Genomic DNA, 7,963 nt, shown 5'->3' on the forward strand with positions numbered 1-7,963 from the left:
TCCAAATGACACGAAACTTGACAGGCGGTCTACCGGTAGTAAACCAAGGCCGCATGGCAAGTCTCGGTCCAATCCGGAAATGTTCAATCCCCACACACGAAAGAAAGCTGGAAAAGGCCACCGGAGGAGAACGAAGCGCCAGAATGCAAAACGGACAACGGGGAAAATGCTCGAATGCATGAGATGAATATGTATGCAAATGCAATGCACGAGATGACATGATATGAGATGCAAGAAAACGAAAACAAAACACGGAGGCAAAGACCCGAACCCGAGAAATAAATATAAGTTAACGCCGGAAACGGCAAGAGTTGGATACAAATATGGAAAGTCGCATCCGGGGTGTTACAACACTCCACCACTACGAAAAGATCTCGTCCCGAGATCTAGGACTGAAAGAACTCCGGGTACTCGGAACGGAGGTGATCCTCGCGTTCCCAGGTAGCTTCACGATCGGAATGGTGAGACCACTTGACTTTGAGAAATTTGATAGACTTGTTGCGAGTCTTGCATTCAGTCTCTTCAAGAATAGCAACTGGGTGCTCACGATAAGAGAGATCTTCTTGGAGCTCAATGTCCTCGAAGTTGACAGTGCGGTCAGGAGTCTTGAAGCACTTTCGGAGTTGGGAGACATGGAACACATCATGAACATTGGCAAAGTTTGAAGGAAGCTCGAGCTGATAGGCGAGGTCGCCTCTCTTGCTGACAATCTTGAAAGGTCCCACGTATCTAGGGGCAAGCTTCCCTTTGATACTGAAGCGACGAGTACCTTTCATAGGAGAGACGCGGAGGTAAACATGATCTCCGATCTCGAAAGCCAAATCACGGTGCTTACTATCATAGTAGCTCTTCTGGCGGGATTGGGCTGCTTTGAGGTTATCACGGATGACTTTGCACATTTCTTCTGCTTCTGTGATTAAGTCATTAACCAGCAGCTGACGTTCACCGGTTTCAGACCAGTTGAGAGGGGTACGACACTTCCTGCCATACAGAATTTCAAAAGGGGCCTTGCCCGAACTTGCTTGAAAACTGTTGTTATAGGAGAATTCAGCATAAGGAAGACAATCCTCCCACTTCATGCCGAAGGAGATCACACAAGCCCTGAGCATATCTTCAAGAATCTGGTTGACACGCTCGACTTGACCGCTTGTTTGAGGATGAAAAGTTGTGCTGAAGCGGATGTTGGTGCCCATGGCCTTCTGAAAAGAATCCCAAAACTTCGAGGTAAAGATACTGCCACGGTCTGAAGAGATCACTTGAGGAATACCGTGCAGAGAGACAATGCGAGAGGTATAGAGTTCCGCCAATTGAGCTGCAGTGATCGACTCTTTGATAGGCAGAAAATGAGCCACTTTGGTGAGCTTGTCGATGACAACAAATATAGCATCATTGCCACGCTTGGACTTTGGAAACCCAGTCACGAAGTCCATTTCGATGTGGTCAAACTTCCATTCTGGAATGGCAAGAGGTTGGAGGAGACCAGCTGGCCTTTGGTGTTCTGCCTTCACTCTTCTGCAGACATCACATTCATTCACGAATTGAGCTATTTCGCGCTTCACTCGAGTCCACCAATAAGCTTGCTTGAGATCCTGATACATCTTCGTACTACCAGGGTGGATGGAGAGGAGAGAGTTGTGAGCCTCGTTCATGATCACTTTACGAAGTTCACCTCTGGGCACAACAATACGATCCTCGAAGAAGAGAGTGTCCTTGTCATCAAGGCGGTAGCACTTGTACTTGGACTGACTCTTTGCAATCCCAATCTTCACCTTTTTCACCATAGCATCAAGAAGCTGGGCTTGGCGAATCTGGTCTTCTAAGGTAGGAGAAACTTGAAGGTTGGCGAGGAAACCTTGAGGAACAACTTGCAGATTAAGCTTGCGGAAAGCTTCACAAAGCTCGGGTTGATAAGGCTTGAGAATCAGACTGTTGCAATAGGCCTTTCTGCTCAAAGCGTCAGCAATCACATTGGCCTTGCCTGGAGTATACTCAATACTCGGATTGTACTCTTGAATCATTTCGACCCATCGAGTTTGCCTTAGGTTGAGATTAGGCTGAGTGAAGATGTACTTGAGACTCTTGTGATCAGTGAAAATGTCCACTTTTCTTCCCAATAGAAGATGTCTCCAAGTCAAAAGAGCATGCACAACTGCTGCCAACTCGAGATCATGAGTGGGGTAGTTCTTCTCATTAGGCTTCAACTGGCGAGATGTATAAGCAACAACTTTCTTCTCTTGCATCAATACTGCGCCAAGACCTTGGAGAGAGGCATCACAAAAGACCTCGTACGGCTTGGATTCATCAGGTGGAGTCAGAACTGGAGCAGTGATCAACTTCTCTTTCAAAGTGTTGAAAGCCATATCACACTCCGGAGACCAAACGTACTTGACGTGCTTCTGAAGAAGATTTGAGAGAGGCTTCGCGATTTTGGAAAAGTTTTCGACGAATCTTCTGCAATAGCTTGCGAGACCGAGGAAACTGCGGAGTTGCGTCACGTTCTGAGGAGGTTCCCAATTCACAATTGCGGACACCTTCTCGGGATTCACCGAAATGCCCTTGGCAGAGATGATATGACCAAGATAAAGAACCTCATCGAGCCAAAATTCACACTTGGAGAACTTGGCATAGAACTGATATTCCCTGAGCTTGTCAAGAACCAAACGCAAGTGCTTGGCATGATCTTCCTTGTTCTTGGAGAAAACCAGAATGTCATCGAGATAGACCAAAACGAAGTCATTGGTGAAGGCGTTGAAGATGAAGTTCATCATGCGAGAAAACGTCGGAGGAGCGTTGGCGAGGCCAAAAGACATGACAGTGTATTCATATGAACCAAAGCTTGTTCTGAATGCTGTCTTGGGAATATCTTCTTCACGAATGCGAATCTGGTGATAACCCATATGGAGATCAAGCTTGGAGAATACTTGAGCACCCTTAAGTTGTTCGAACAGCTCATTGATGTTGGGAAGTGGGTATTTGTTCTTGATGGTCTTCTTATTCACTGGACGGTAATCAACACAAAGTCGGCTCGAACCATCCTTCTTCTTCACAAAAAGAACACCACAACCCCACGGAGAAGTGCTAGGCCGGATGAGACCCAATCTTTCTTGCTCATCGAGTTGTTTCTTCAACTCCTTCAACTCTTCGGGGCCGAGCTTGTAGGGACGTTTGCACACAGATTCCGTACTGGGCTCAAGTTCAATAACAAATTCAACCGGCCGGTTTGGAGGCATCCCTGGGAGTTCTTCTGGAAAAACGTCTTGATACTCACAAACAACCGGAATCTGCGAAATAGCATCCAATTCACCCTTCTCATTGAGAGAAAACAACCGGATGGTATTATCCCGAGCGGCAAAGACAATGACATCCTCAGACGAATGAGTCAGTTGAATCTGCCTGGCTGCACAATCAAGCTGAGCTTTATGCTTAGAGAGCCAGTCCATCCTGAGAATAAGATCAATATCCGAGTCACCGAGAACCGTAGGAGAAGCAAGAAACTTGAACTCTCCCATCGTGATAGAAACATCCGGAACGATGGAGTTAGCCTGCATGCGCTTGCCGGGAGAGACAACTGCTAAAGGACTAGGCAAAACTTGTGAAACCAATTCATGCCTATTTGTAAACGGTCTCGAGATGAAGCAATGCGATGCACCAGTGTCAAAAAGAACTTTTGCAGGAATATCATTAACAGGAAGGTTACCCATGATCACATCTGACGAGTCCTCTGCCTGAGCTGCATTCATCAAATTGACCTTGGCATGCTTAGGGTTATGCTTGACCACAGCTGTACTTGCCGATCTCACAGGAGGAGGAGGAAGACGCCTCTGGTTGAAACACTTGTTGGCATAGTGACCCTTCTGTTGGCACTTGTTGCACGTGACCTCTGAAAGCGGACGGTGATACGGAGCACTCGGTCTTGGAGCTTGAGACGAAGTCTTGTTCTGAAAGCCTGGGTTGGGTGGGTGGGAAGAACCACTGCCACCTTTGCTCTTCTGCTGATACGGCTGACGGAACGGAGGAGGAGGAAGCCAATACTTCTGCTGCTTGGCCACTTGAGTAGAGGAAGACGGAGTAACATCTCTGACTCGCTTCCTGGAAGCATCACACCTCAACTGAGCAGCCTCTTGCTTCAGTGCCATGTTGTAGAACTCATCGTATCACAAGGGTTCGAAGAGAACAAGAGCGAGCTGAATTTCTTCACGAAGACCACCCCTGAACTGATAGATCATGCTCTTCTCATCAGGAACATCCTGCTTGGCAAAACGGGCGAGCTTCTGGAACAATTTGTTGTAGTCATAGACAGACAAAGAGCCTTGCTTTAGATTGCGGAATTCCTCACGCTTGCTTTCAACCACGCTCTGCGGAATGTGATGAGCGCGGAAATCTTGACGGAAATCATCCCAAGTGATAACACGTCCACCTCTGGAATCCTTGTACTGCTGGAACCACTCTGCAGCCTGATCTTTGAGTTGGAAGGAAGCGAATTTCACAAAGTCCTCAGGCCTGACGTTGCTGCACTCGAAATGCTTACACAGATCCACAAGCCAATCGTCAGCATCGGTTGCCTCAACACAATTGCTGAAAGTCTTTGGCCCGTTAGCAAGGAACTGGTTGAGTGTAGCAAAGTGACCCTGGTTGCTGCCTTGATTCCCTTGACTGCCTTGATTCCCTTGACTGCCTTGATTGCGCTCTTGGAGAATTTGCATGATCAGCTGAGTGTTTGCATTGGTTGCGGCCATCACAGCTTGCCATGCCTCTGGAGGAGGTGGAGGTGGTGGCGGATCAGGATTCGGAGTCGTGCGCGTTGGAGGAGCCATCCTGAACAGGTTGACCACCATTAGCACATTGACAGATAAATATTGAAGCTGAATCCAACGAAATGAAAATTGCAACATAAAGTCTTCACATCCGAACAAAATGAACGAATGCATTTCTCTTGAAGTGGTCACATATTCCTAAATTGCGAAGCCACGAAGAATCAGGTAGAAGGGGTACAACAACGAGGGATGGAATCAACATATGACGTTGAAGCAAAACGAATGCCACAACTCAAAATAAAACCAAGGGTTGGCTTGCGGAATAAGCCGGAACAAATACATGATAGAAATTTCGTTCGAAGTTTTCGTGGTGGGACCTACACGGGCTCGATCGTACAGCACCATCATGTACAAGGCAGTGCACATGACATACGAAGCGTCCCCGAGTCAGCATAGCCAAGGACTCTTTAAGACACAACGAGACCACTGTAAAATCGACCGTGAATAGGCGAACCACTAGACGTCGAACCCCAATTTCATATCATACATCTGTCGGAAAGATATCCTAAGGCTACTTGAATTCCCACCTATGAAATTCCCGAAATTTTCCCGATTATGCAATCAGGTGTTGGGGATACATGGGAGCATAATATCTCACTCAAGCTAGCAATCCTACATCCAGCTGTATCCATCCTTCAACACATAACCAAGAAACCTTCGGAAACCATCTATCTCAACCTTCGAAAAGCATCCGTTATACAAGTTATGGCGATACTCCCGAACTCCCGCCCCAGTACTGGGTGGCGTCGAGGTTATCTCACCAACGAACTGCATAAAGGAGATTTTCGATGTCGCGCACAAATCTCAAGTATACCAGAATTGCAATGATAAAATTGTGACGACAACACCTCGAAGCTCAACTCCCCGGGACACTGCCACAACCCCTAAAGACAGGAGGCACCAAGAACAATGTTCTCGTCACAAAACCATCGGAACAAAACCAAGATACTCGTGTGATCCTAAATTTTTTTTTAGTGAAATTTGAGAAGAGAAGAGTCAAAACTCTACGTCAGGATGCCTTACCAGAGCGATGAGGAGACTGGGAAGTAAAAAGAATTCCTAACTCTCCGATATATAATTCCTAAGTGACTCAAAACATTTTTCTAGACACAACTCGGCTGCTAAAAACGATCAAGCAATGGGGGCTCCTAAGGTCGGGGAAGGCTCTGATACCAACTTGTGACGCCCTCGATGCGGCTATATCTCCCACGTGTCGAGGCACGACTTAGAGGCATACCCGCATTGAAAGCAATGTCGCAAGTCAGGAAATCATCACACATCCCATGTACATAAATAATATAAAGGGGAGGTACATAGTTGGCTTACACTTGCCACGTCACATCAAAGTACATAAATAACAACCATCATACAAATCACTCATGGCCCGACTACGGTGCCAAAATAGAAAAGACCCCCAACATGCGACAAGGCCCTGAATCGATAACCCCAACTAGGCACCACTACTGATCGTCGGGAAAGGAAACATAATAACGCTGAGAGTCCTCGTCGAACTCCCACTTGAGCTCGTACTCGTCACCTGGAGCGGAATCACCTGGACCTGCATCTGGAATTATAGTATCTGTGAGCCACAGGGACTCAGCAATCTCGCACCCTCGCGATCAAAACTATTTAAGCTTATAGGAAGGATAAGGCAAGTATGTGGAGCTGCAGCAAGCGACTAGCATATGCGGTGGCTAACTTATACGCAAAAGAGAGCGAGGAGAGGAGGCAAGGCGCGAGCGAGAAACTAGAGGAACAACCTGCGCAAGCATTACTCCAACACCGTGTCCACTTCCCGGACTCCGCCGAGAAGAGGCCATCACGGCAACACACTCAGTTGATTCATTTTAATTAATTAAGATTCAAGTTATCTACAACCGGACATTAACAAATTCTCATCTGCCCATAACCGCGGGCACGGCTTTCGAAAGTTCAATCCCTGCAGGGGAGTCCCAACTTAGCCCATGACAAGCTCTCACGGTCAACGAAGGAAAAGACCTCCTCCCAAGACGTTCCGATCAGACTCGGTATCTCGGTAACTCAAGACACTTCGACAGGTTAAAACAAGACCAGCAACACCGCCCGAATGTGCCGACAAATCCCGATAGGAGCTGCACATATCTCTTTCTCAGGGCACACTCAGATTGTCCTAGGTACGGGTAGGCCAGCCCAGAGTTGCCCCTGGTGGCCACCGGTAGCTGACAGGTGGACCAACACTCAGAGGAGCACTGGCCCGGGGGGGTTAAAATAAGATGACCCTTGAGCCTGCAGAACCCAAGGGAAAGAAAAGGGCTAGGTGGCAAATAGTAAAACCAAGGTTGGGCATTGCTGGAAAAGCTTTAATCAAGGCGAAATATCAAGGGGTTCCCATTATAACCCAACCGCGTAAGGAACGCAAAATCCGGGAACATAACACCGATATGACGGAAACTAGGGCGGCAAGAGTGGAACAAAACACTAGGCGAGAGGCCGAGCCTTCCACCCTTTACCAAGTATATAGATGCATTAAGATAACATAGCAATATAGTGATATCCCAACAAGCAAATAAAAGATGTTCCAATAGGAACGGCTCTAATCTTCACCTGCAACTAGCAACGCTATAAGAGGGGCTGAGCAAAGCGGTAACATAGCAAATCAACGGTTTGCTAGGACAATGGTAGGTTAGAGGTTCAATCATGCAATTGGGAGGCTGACAAGCAAGTGGTAGGCATCGTAGCAGTGGCAAAGCAAAAGAGCGAGCAAACTAGCATAGCAAAGATAGTAGTGATTTCGAGGGTATGATCATCTTGCCTGCACAGTTGTCAAAGCTGACTGGATCCTCACAAGCAAACTCAACGGGCTCCTCGGTAGCGAACTCGTCTCCCGGCTCTACCCAACAAGACAAACAAGCAACAAGGATACAATCAACCACGTGCAAGACCAAGCAATATGATGAAATGATGATATGCTATGCGGGATGCGATGCGGGATGCAAAACGCAAGATATGACAGGAAATGCATGAACCTGGCCTCAACTTGGAAAACTAAGTGTGCCACTGGATAGAGGGGATGAAATCGCTTGAAAACGATATAAAGATCATTGGAATCGGAGTTACGGTTTGGAAATGGCAAGCGTTTTGAGATATGACACCGGTCTGCGATTTACAGC

The sequence above is a fragment of the Triticum urartu genome, chromosome 3A (genome assembly GCF_056163025.1).
Source record: "Triticum urartu cultivar PI428250 chromosome 3A, HENAU_Tu73, whole genome shotgun sequence".
In the NCBI taxonomy this organism is placed as follows: domain Eukaryota; kingdom Viridiplantae; phylum Streptophyta; class Magnoliopsida; order Poales; family Poaceae; genus Triticum; species Triticum urartu.